Consider the following 12,216-nt stretch of genomic DNA (forward strand, 5'->3'; position numbering starts at 1 on the left):
GATTTGTGGCCATATAAGACTGATTTTCCAAACTAAACATTACTATCTTTCTACTATTGTCTCTCCACAGTCAGCAAACTTTATTCATTTTCATTCAACACTTATTAAAGTTTTACTCTGTCCAAGACACTGTGCTAGGGGTAGGTGGTACTAGAAATTCACAGTCCCATCATCAATGAGTTTTAAATCTAGTAGGTGAAAGACTCACACACAAGTATGTACAAGGCATCCAAGTGACACCCGAATGGTGAAACCAACACCCAAGGAGGCCAAGGAAAGAAGAGGTGTTTAGCTGTGGTAAATGTGAAGAAACAGTGGAGGAGGTGTCATTTGAACTGAGCCAGAGAGTATAGGAGGTCCAGGATTTTGACTGTCAAAAATTAAAGAGAAGAAAGGAGGAATGGAGTAGAAAGCCAACTTCAGGCAGAGGAAACAAGATGAGCATAATTTGCAAAGGCAAAAATTGCAAAAAATACCGCACGCTATCAGAAGAGCAGATAGGGAAGGTTACTAGCTAAAAGCAGAGTTAATTTATCCATGTTGGAGAAAGTTATGAGATAAATGGTTCATCTGAAGGATCAGTAGTTTCACAGGATCTGAAAAATAATCTTCCTTTCTCTATAAGCCATTCTCTCTGAGTGCTCAGCTTCAGAAGGGTCCAACATGAAGGAAGAAGCAAATCCTGGCTGGTTGTCCAGGTGCAGGACCTAAAGCCAGCAACCCATGGGGTAACAGATGTTGTAACTAGGACTTTCTCACATCAATCCAAAATGTATGGAAATTTTGAAAAGACTTTCACCAATAGAAACTTGCCCTATTCTTCTTTTAAAACCATTCAGTTTTGAAATAAGAGCAGAACCTCCAAATTCTGAATTAACCCAACCTATTTTCTCAGCTCATTCACAGGTCACTGTGAAGTGGTGTGGAGGTTGTTAGGGGGGAAAAATCACATAATTGTAGGATTTAGTACCTCCAAGTTCCCCTACTAAGCTGGTCCTCCCATTTCCTACAGAGGCTATTTTACCAAGCTTATATCCTCCCCTTGCTGGCACACAAGTAGGTCATGGCACATTTCCCAGCTGTGGTGAAATATGACTGAGTTCTACCACTGAACTGTGAGCAAAAGTGATTATGCTAATTTCCAGGCCTGGTGCATAAAAACCTTCTGTGTGTGATCTTCCATGTTCTTTCCTTCTCTTTCTTTAAAAAAATTCATTATTTATTTTTAAGAGAGAGAGAGAGAGCACTCAAGCACATGTGCAAGGGAAGGGCAGAGGGAGAAGGAGAGAGAGAGAGAGAGAGAGAAAGAGAGAATCTTAAGCAGACTCAGTGCAGAGCCCTAAGCAGGACTCGATCCCATGACCCTGATCCCATGATCCCTCAGGTAGGGATCATGACCTGAGCCAAAATCAAAAGTTGGAAGCTCAACCAACGGAGTCACTCAAGCACCCTTTTCCTTCTCTCTTGATGTGACACAAACAAGCACAGAACTATGGAAGCCATGCATTGAAAATGAAGAAACTGCAAAATGGAAGTGATCTGGATTCCTGAAGGACTACTGGGAGGAATGCCACCTATCATTCATCAACACTCAGTTTGAATGTTATGCAAATAAGGAAGAAACTTCTATTGTTTTAAATGATTGAGACTTGAGGGATTATCTTTACAGCAGCTAGCATTACCTTAATAATACACAAATTCTGACCATGTTTTTTTACATTAGTTTGGGACTACTGAGAAGTAGGCACCAAGACAGGATTAGAAATACAAAAGATTTATTAGAGGAGTGAGCAAGAGAAGCTGATAGGTCCTTCAGACTATACTTCTGGATACAAGAGGGAAGGAAGGAGGAAAAGATAAGAAGTCTCAGACTGCAACACAGTTCCAAGCAAGGTCTAGTCAAGACAATGGGATTTCTCAAGTCAACATGGCCCACTAGAAAGATTCTGCATCCCACATGAATGAAGTAGCAATAGGAGCCCCCACTGTGCTCAGTCACTGACTGGGAGGAGCCAGGGGGCTAAGTGTGGCCTTAATGCCAATGCCAACGCAGAGGTGGCTCCAGAGGGGCCGCAGTTGGGCCCTGCTGTTCCCAGCTACAGATCTGGGCAGTTCATATTCACGGACACTACACTGCTCAAACTTTCAACTTTCAAATCCTATATTCCTTTCCCTCCTTTTTTTTTTTTTTTTTTTTTAATTAATATCCACACCTTGCCTTTCTTCTTTTGCTCCTGTCTGCTAAGAGTTGTTCTTTCTCTGGTCCAAAGCTAATCTCTTCATGTGTTCCAGCTAATACGTATCCTCAGATCCCCTTTTCTTTGTCTCTTCCAGATTTTATCTATCCTCTACTATGTAAACATACTCAAGATTTTCAACCTTAAAAGCTAAGATTAAAAAAAGTTTCTTGACCTTATTGTTCTCCTTCCCTTCACATCTAAGTTTCTTGCAAGAATGGTGTAAGTGGATTGCCTAATTTTTAAATTTTATTTGCTCACCAATTGCTCTTTACTAGGATTACATGAACCTACAAGTTGATATATCCTGGAATCCTTTCTTGACATCTCTGAAGTGTTTAACACTCCTGTCACTCCTTCCTTCTGGAAACTCTTGCATTGGGTCCTGGGATACCCTATGCTTAGGTTTTCTTCCTCCCTGAAGTTCATTCCTTCTTTTTCTTTTCCTCCTCCTTAAATGTCCACTTCCTACGGCTTCTACCATTAGTTCTCTCTGTTCTGTCTTGCACATTAACCTGATGGCTCTCATTACTTAATGAAGTGCCCATTCGTTGATGACATCATTCAAGCAGTCACCCAAACCTGAAACCTGGGAGTTGTCCACAATTATTTCCTCTATTTCCTTACCTATATTCAATCAGTCACCATGTTGTGAGGATTCCACTTCCTAACTCGCTCTCAGCACCATCATTTGTTGGTCTTGATCCCTACAGCCACTGGCCCATCACTTGTCTCACAAACTTGTGTAGGAACATAGTGACAGATCCTCTGACCTCTGACTGAGTCTGTTCCCCTTCAGTCACATCTCTGTACAGCGATAAGACAATATTTCTAAAGCACAAATTTGATCATGAGAAGTGGCTCCCCACTGCCTACAGGATAAAGGTCAATCTCCCTAGAATGGTATGTAAAATCCTTCATAATTAGGCTCTCATCCATGTTTTAGCTTGATCTTTTTCCACTGCTCTATGTCTCCAAAGTCTAGTCATACTGAACTGTCTGCAACTCACACAATGTGTTACATGTTTTATGCTTCGATGGCTTTGTACATACCTTTTGCCCTGAAAGTTCTTTCCACCATCCTTGTCCTACTCGGGGAATTTACTATACATTTTTCAATAATCAAATGAAATTGAATTTTCAATAATCAAATCAAATTGTGGGGCCCCTTACCATCCATCCTCTCAATCCCACCCCAGAGCATTGAAGAGCTCATGTAAGGTGAGTACCTGTTCATGACACCTGACACAAGATTCCAAGGCAATTTCATCCTGCTTCTTTTTGAACACCATTGACACAAAATAGGCACTTGATGAATGTTTGCTGACTACAGGAATGAATGATGAACAAATCTAATCTTCCATCTTGAGTTTGGCCCCATAAAATTTGTCTCTTAAAAACAAAATTTTCAGTGGTCAAAAACCATTATGATGCCAGTCACCATTACATGCGCTCACTGGTGGCCAAGTTAAAGTAGTGACATCTTCAATTTACATGTGAAAAGTGAGTACTTGGCATTAGAGGAGAAAGATACAAACACTCTGCAGAAGACAAGCAGCAAAGATAGCTCAAGGGCTATTATCCCAAGGGACTGAATTCATTCTTAGTAATTGTGTAAACCAGAGTTCACATTTCACACAGAACTTTCTAACAAATTGGAAACAGGAGATGGTTAAGCTAGGCAAAGAAAAAGCATGGCTTTGATACACAAGAAACTACACATGCATTTTACATTAAATGCTGTTGTAATTTGCTCACAGAACACAGTACAAAAATTATTCTAAAAGTCATAACTTGTAAATTTGATATGTAAATAAGAATTTAAAATTAGAATCTCCATGGCCACTGAATACTAAAAGAGTAAAAGGAAAAAGGAAATGAAAGATAAAATACACCATTTCAGACTCTCTGGAATGCATCTCCTTCCAGCCTGATCAGCGGGAGGCCAGTTATCACATTCAATGCACTTGGTAAAACACAAGAGTTTACTGAAAACGGACCTTTTCATAAAAAATCATGGGTCAAACAATCTCTACGACATATACTGCTGTTAAAGGAAACACTTTTTCTCATTCTTGACATAATGATGCATGGTGTGCTTCTTCAGAGAGACAGCTTAATATGGTTCCAACCCAAAACCTAGTGAAAATAGCTTTTTTTTAATTTGAAAAATAAATCCCCAAACAAAATTCTTTTAAAATATTAAATTCTGCCAAAGATAGATGTTTTCAGGGAACCAGTCCAAAGAAAGGTTTTAATTTATTTAATGTTCTATGAGCTAATGGTATCAAGAAAATGTATATCTTTGTTTAAAAATACACAAATCAGTGATGCTTATATATACCATCCATTTGACATAGTCCCTGCTGCTCAGCTTTATAAGAGTAGCATTTTTCCTGGAGCTAACTCTTGAAGCCTAAATCTGCAAAAAGTCTTGTGATGACATCAATCTTAATATTTGGCCAGGCCAGTAAAATTATTCTTCAAAATGGGTGCTAATATATCACTTTTACTCAAATCTAAGTGAAATGTCAGGAAAGTACTCCCATGTTTACTCCAACTACCCATTAATAAACATTTTTGACTGTAATAACTGAAGGTCCCATGTTCTCAATGCAATGACACCAGCAAAATTCCCTTGAAAACTTGCTCATAACCACAAGTGTTAGTAGATGTGACCTCTCAGGTTTTAGATTGATGACACTAAAAAAAAAATGCATTTACAGGCTGAAAATCATATAACCCTGGCCAAAGCACTCAATGACTTCGGAGAACCAGGAGAACCTACTTGAACAAAATAAATATTTGGGGAAAACGTGCATCGGTTGGATGGTTCATTGGTACAAAATTTATCCTTTAACAAACTAAATAGGATTTCTAATTATCTTCCTATATTTCTCCTCCTTACACCTTTCAAATTTAATCACAGCATTGTTTAATCTCTTGCCTTTTTTACTCTTTGCCCTGTCTGAAGTTTTCAATTAAGAATTACTTTGTAATAGGGGTATCTGGGTGGCTCAGTTGGTTAAGAGTCCAATTGTTGATTTCGGCTCAGATAGTGATCTCATGATTTGTGGAATTGAGCCCCATGTTGGGGCTCTGTACTAACAGTGTGGAGCCTGCTTGGGATGCTCTCTGGCTCTCTGTCTCTGCCCCCTCCCCTGCTCTCATGTGCATGCACGCTCTCTGTCTCTCTCAAAATGAATACACTTAAAAATATTACTTTGTAATAGCACTGTGATTATATAGGAAAATGTTCTTAATTTCAGAGATGATGTTGAAGTATTTAGGGGTACAGTGTCAAGAGGTCTGCAACTTGCTTTCAAATGGTTCCTAAAAAATGAACCCCTTTTCCTAACACACTATACATAAGGAGATAAAACAACAAATACTAATAACTGGTGAATGCAAACTTTAGGGTATGGAAATGTTCCTTATTGTCATCTTCCCTCTAGGTTTGAACTTTTCAAAAGAAAAAGAAAAAACGTTTTAAAAGAATGACTTTACCTAATAGGTTCCAGCTTTTCAAATTGTAAATGCAAGTGGTTAGCATCACGAGTCTAAAACTTGAGGGACCTTGTGCTAAAAAATACCAGGACTGACAAAAGACACATTTGATTGTCTTCTACAGGCATGATATTGATTCAATTTGCACATCCTGGAAGTGGCTGTGATTTGAGTCTGGGATGGAGGTAGAGAGGCATAATGAACACATCCACAGTCCAAGCATTTCCCTCCAGAAGGCCCTGAAAGCTGGTCCCTCAGGGTCTCGTGGTCTCTACCTCCCAGTGAGATCCTGGTTTGCTTACCCTCTCCCAAGCACCCACCAGTGACTCCTGGGAAATGCCTGGGAGATCAGTAAGGGTCTGGGAATAGATTCTGCACATTAGACCTGTTAATTTTAAAAATGTATAAGTGTCATAAGTATTCTTAAAGGTTTTCAAAATTGTAGCGGAGTCTAAAATGCATTTTCAAATATTTATGTGCAAATCTTTTGCAAGAGATTTGCTATTACAGTCAGTAGCGATTTGGTCAGAGAAACAAAAGACTACCTAAAGGCATGCTTCATATCTGACAAAACATGAACTATTTTCCTACTGCAGTTACACTGGCATCTATGACAAGGAAACATTTTAAACATTTCCTTGCATCCAGCACTTTGGGTGATCTATCTACAGTGACTACTTATGTGGCAGGCAGGGTGCTAGGAACCTTGCTGTGCATATTACCTCGTTTCATTCTTAACGCAGCACTGTGGAGTAGGGGATGTGATAGGCACTGGACAGGAAAGGATGAAGAATCTCTGAGAGTGGAAACTGAACATTTATCAAACGCTACCATGTGGCACTGAACAGTGCTCTTCAGGTGTTACCCCACTTAACTGTCTACAACACTATGGTGTAAGTATCAGTAACCCGATTTTATGGAGGAAAAAACTGGGAGGTACATAACTCGACCAGGATTGCTGATCTGGGAACTGAAGCCACTTATGCCAAGTGAAACATGGGCACAATTCCTCCCTCTGGTCACATTCCACGGCTCTAAGCCAGATGCTGGAGGAGGAGGTAACCACCATAGAAGGAATAGCTGTGAATATTGCCTCTTAGTCACTGCACCCACTAGGGATAGAGGGATGCAGAGTGCCAAGGGGGAAAAGCAAGCAACCATCCCCTAGAAATGGAAAGGAAGTTCCTTTTAACATCCAGAGCATGTGTGAGTGGGGGGACTTCGTGTTCCAATTTAATCCAGTTCTCAAAGCTAAATGAACACAAACTCCCAACCTGACCCCAAGGCTGACCCAGCTTTCTAAAGATCCTGTAAATGACCAATCCCCAAGAGAGAGGAAAGCTCTAGAAGACCCACTCGAAGGCTCTTCTCAGCTACTCTCCTTGTCCTTCATACCTCCCTCTGTATGACTAACTTGAAGCCTAAATTTACATGTGTGATTATTCACAACAGCCAAAAGGTGGAAACTACCCAAATGTCTATCAACTGATGGACAAACGGGTAAACAAATTGTGGTATATCTGTGGCATACAATGGAATGTTATCCAGTCATAAGAAGGACTGAAGTACTAATACATGCTACAATGTGGATGGGCCTCAAAAACATTATGCTAAAATGAAAGACACCATGGGGCACCCGGGTGGCTCAGTCGGTTAAGGGTCCAACTTCGGCTCAGGTCGTATCTCATGGTTCATGAGTTCAAGCCCCGCGTGGGGCTCTGTGCTGACAGTTCAGAGCCTGGAGCCTGCTTCGGATTCTGTGTCTCCCTCTCTCTCTCTGCCCCTCCCCAGCTTGCACTCTGTCTCTCTCTCTGTCTCAAAAACAAATAAATGTTAAAAAAAAAAAAAAAAAGAAAGACGCCAGGCACAAAAAGTTACACATGATTCCACTTACATGAAATATTCAGAAAAGGTAAATCCATAGGAGTAAAAAGCAAGATTAGTCATTTCCAGGGCATGAGGAATGAGGGGGAATAGGGACTCCTTAATGCATACAGGGTTTCCTTTGGGTTGATGAAAATGTTTTGCAACTAAACAGAGGTGATGCTTGCACACTAAAGTATATACTTTAAGGAGATTAATTTTTATGTTATGTGAATTTACTTCAATAAAAAAACTTGTACATATATGAACACACATTTCTTGGGCAGTCTTGAATAATGATGTACAGTATGCCAAGCCATAAAGATGCCCCACCCTGGGCTCTTTTTACATTACACGCAAATACAGACGGATTTCCTGTAAGTTGATCTTGAAGAAAAAAATGTTAGAGAAAGAAAATGAGAACTAAGCCATCTTAAGAAAACAAAACTCAACACTACAGCCTTGTCATCTTCCTATCTTCTCTATCCCACTAAAACAAACATAAACCCAAATCATTGAGTACACCATATACGGAAAAGCTGGTACTTAAAAGACCAAACAAAACAAATTAAATCTACTGTGGTTTGTTCCCTCAAAATTAAATGGAAAGATCCAGCAGGTCCTTAAACATCTGAAAAGAGTTGCAATCTCTCTGGTAATCAGGGTTTCAAACTAAAACAACTAGGGCTCTCTTTTCATCCAACAGAGTTGGAAAATTTTAAAAGATTCCTAATACTTAGCTGCAGTGAGGCAACCAGGTACTTTATTTTTCGCTGGTGGGAATCTATATTGATGCAACCTTTTTGGAATGTCACCTGGCATTATCCTTGACTCAGCTTTTAGGAATCTGTCTCTCAAACACCAAAGTGGATACGTAAGAATATATGTACATAAATTTTAACTGCAGCGTTGTTAAGAATGACAAAAACCCAGAATGTTCCCGGATGTCCATCAACTGAGGGATAATTGAATAAACTATGGTACAACTATAACCATACAAGGCATTAGATTTACATCCAAAAAAAGGTATTAGATTTATATTTGTTGATAAGGACAAATGTAAAAAAATATAAAGTAAAAAAATAAGCTGCAGACAACTGTTTATAATTTCATTTTTATAGGAGACAAAATACCTTATATATGTATGTATATATATTTCTATATATATTACAGAAAAGATAAAGATAGGAAGAATAAGAAAAGAAACAATAAGAGATAAGAAGAAACAATCTGAGAAATTTGGAAAAAGACATTGAACTTTCACCTTTATATTGTTTGAAATATCATAACAATCATGTATTGCCCTGTGATATGTTTAAGAGTAGAAAAAGTCTAAATAAACAAGATTTTCTTCTGTACCTGGCTTTTCTGAGTGATAAACATATATGCAAGAAATATGAAGGTGACAGTTCCCCAAAAACCTACTTTGAGGGGGTGTACTGAAGTTAACAGACTCATCTCCAGCCTCCTGAAATGGTCTATATTCTCTCCAAGACAGTGCAACTCAGAGTGGAACCTGCACACCAGCCCCAGTCCCAGCACACAAAACTGGGAGTTGATACATAGAGACTTCTACAGCCGTTTGCCAGAGTGATTTTATGTCTATTGACTCTGATAATTTAAAAAAATTAATCAGGCTACCATTTTTATCTTTTTAATTCCATTTTTCTATTCATTGACTTAAAAAAATTTTTAATGTTTATTTATTTTTGAGAGAGGGAGAGACAAAATGTGATGGGGGGTGGGAGGAGAGAGGGAGACATAGAATCTGAAGCTGTCAGCACAGAGCCCAACCGTGAGTTCAGAGCTTGAACTCATGAACCGTGAGATCATGACCTGAGCCAAAGTAGGACGCAAAAGCAACTGAACCACCCAGGTTCCCCTCTAATAATTCACTTTCATTGTATTTTATAAAATCATCAGCCCATGATTCTAAAAAAAAACAGAAGAGCACAATTTTAAACAATGAAAGCTGATGTTCAGGATGATAAAACATAATGATATATTCAGGTAACTGTAATAATGAAAGATTAAATTTTATTAAACATTTTTGGACTATGTTAATACATTCACACTCTTATAAAACGATACTAAAGAGATGAGGAGAAAACCTTCTGGTAATCAGAACAGATTCCTAACAGATCCAGCTGGTTCTCTTGCTAGATTATATTTACAAATGAAGACTAAGAAACTGGAGAATAAACAAAATCCCAGACAACTTGAGAAACCAACTGACACAAGTTCAACCAAAGACACTTTGACCTTTGCCAAAGCTGTAGATAAAAAACAATGTGAATTTGACTTTCATTTTTCTCCCCTCTCATACTTCTGAGTCAAGATGCTAAAGATGAGAGAAGACAGGCAATAAGAAAGAGAAGCCAGGGGCCCGAGGGGGTAGAGGTGGGGGTCTGACTTTCCTGAGCTGACTCTGTTTGAAGTTTCACTTACCAGTACTCTATGACAGTGGGGGGGGGGGGGGGGGGGGAGGGAAAGAGTTTACCATCAGCTAGGAACCATGTCTTGTAAGTGTTCCTGACAGACACATTTTTTTTTAAAAATCAGAACACACCATGTTTTAGTTCCCAAGAAAAAGTGGCTAGAACAATAAAGCACCAAACAGGCTTCTAGCTAAAATAAAAAATACGATCATTTGTAAATGCAAATTTCTTCTCTCCTCTCTAAAAATTTTAAACCAATGTTGAAGTGAAGTGCACTTCCATCCACATCTGGCAGCTTACATGTAAATAACCATGAGTGCCACTGTGGCAGATCAAGTGCTCTACAATTCACAGCTGTGGTGCTGAGACAAGGGAATCCTGGTTTCTCACCAAAGGGTGAGCAGGCACTGGAAAATCTATAACACATTTTGGTATTTTGAGGATTTCTGAGAAGTCAGGGAAAAAAAAAAAGCAACTTAGGTTATTTTCCTATCAGCTGGACTTAAAAGACAAAGGAGCTCTAAAACAAAAAGAAGTCATGTGTGTGTGGCAGTGCTATAACACCATTTGGATTACCTGTAACCATCAGTGCACTCAAAAGAGCCTTAGAAATAAATTAACCCACCACACTGAGGGGTGCAGCATGTGGTAGGGGGCTGGGTGAACTTCTAAAGCATGATTCCAAGCTGAGGGTCTCCTGTTTCACCTGCTCTCCTTTAAGGGCTCATCACTTTGACCCCCAAATGATGTCTTCAGTAGATGGTGACCAACTGAACACCTCCACAGTCAGAAACAGCTACATGAATGAATGCACTAAAGACACAGCACAATAGATCACACAGATTAGCATAACAAAATCCAGCATCAGGCAACAAGGTGGTATTTACCAAGCTCCTACTCTGCTTGGCACTGAGCTACCTGGAAGGTTAGTGCTTAGGAAAAGTCCTTTGAGGAGGAACTCAGCAACACCAAAGTCTTGAGTCCAACTGGATTTCACCTTCCCATTGCACCAAGCCCACTGTACAGGGTACTAATGGTCTTCTCCTTTGTCAGATTTTACACCCCCTTTTCACTCTTTGTGGCTCTTGACCTCTTTGCAGCATCTGACACTGTTAACAGCTTTTTATTTTCTCTTTTAATTAACTTCTCTCCCCTGGCTAGCTGCTTCTCCTGTTTCCTTCATGGTTCCCTGCTCCTCCTCCTCCTTCCTCTGCTTGACAAGAGCCCTTTTAGAGGCCTTGAGTTTCTCTCCCTTTGAGAAATCATCTATCTCCAGGGCATCAGTTCTCTCCTATCCTTTGCCTTTGACTACTCTCCCTTATTTTCAGCTCTGTATCAAACCATTTTTCTCGCATGTGGGGCCTTGGCTGCATATTTAACCCATTCAACATTTCTTCCACCTTTGCTATTGCCCTGGACAAAAAAAAGCTTCTCTCTTGACCTCATTCATTTCTTCAACAGGAGAATTGTCTTCCCAGCCACCCAGGCTCTAAATCTTAGAGTCTCCTTTCTTCAATTCCAATCATCCAAGTCCTGTTCATTCTTTATATCTCACCTCTGTCTCTTGCTACCTGACCAGACCCTATTCAGCTCAGAATAACTGCGTCTCCTCTTTCCAATTTGGCCAAGATGATGCCACATTTTGACCCTACCATCATTGTCCCCAGCAATTCAAGAATCCTTACCATCACCCCATAAAATCACCTGCCTCTCTAGTAATGAGGGGTAAGTACAGCAGAGTCACCAAGAGCTTGGGCTCTGGGGAATGGTGGCTGGGCTTCAAACTTAATGGTGCCTCAGTCTCTTCATCCCAAAAAACAGAGTTGATAATAATATCTCCCTTAGAGGATAACTGTGAAGACAGGATTAATTAAAAGATGTGAAGAACATGGGGGCACCTGGGTGGCTCAGTCGGTTAAGCGTCCAACTTCAGCTCAGGTCATGATCTCACGTTTTGTGAATTCGAGCCCCACTTCAGGCTCTGTGCCGTCAGTTTAGAGCCTGGAGCTTGCTTCGGATTCTGTGTCTCCCTCTCTCTCTGCCCGTCCCCCACTCACACTCTGTCTCTCTCTCTCAAAAAATGAATAACCGTTAAAAAAAATTTTTTTTAAAGATGTGAAAAATGTGGAATAGTGCCTAGCATAGAAAGTGCTCATTTACTGTCAAATTTG

The 12,216-nt window shown here is 39.8% G+C and overlaps 1 protein-coding gene across 1 annotated transcript in view; it reads right to left on the reverse strand.

The window, feature by feature from the left end:
- Window positions 1-12,216, reverse strand: part of BACH2 (BTB domain and CNC homolog 2) — a 355,628-nt gene that overhangs the window by 312,116 nt on the left and 31,296 nt on the right. The window lies entirely within an intron of this gene.

The sequence above is a fragment of the Prionailurus viverrinus genome, chromosome B2, assembly GCF_022837055.1.
Source record: "Prionailurus viverrinus isolate Anna chromosome B2, UM_Priviv_1.0, whole genome shotgun sequence".
NCBI lineage: Eukaryota > Metazoa > Chordata > Mammalia > Carnivora > Felidae > Prionailurus > Prionailurus viverrinus.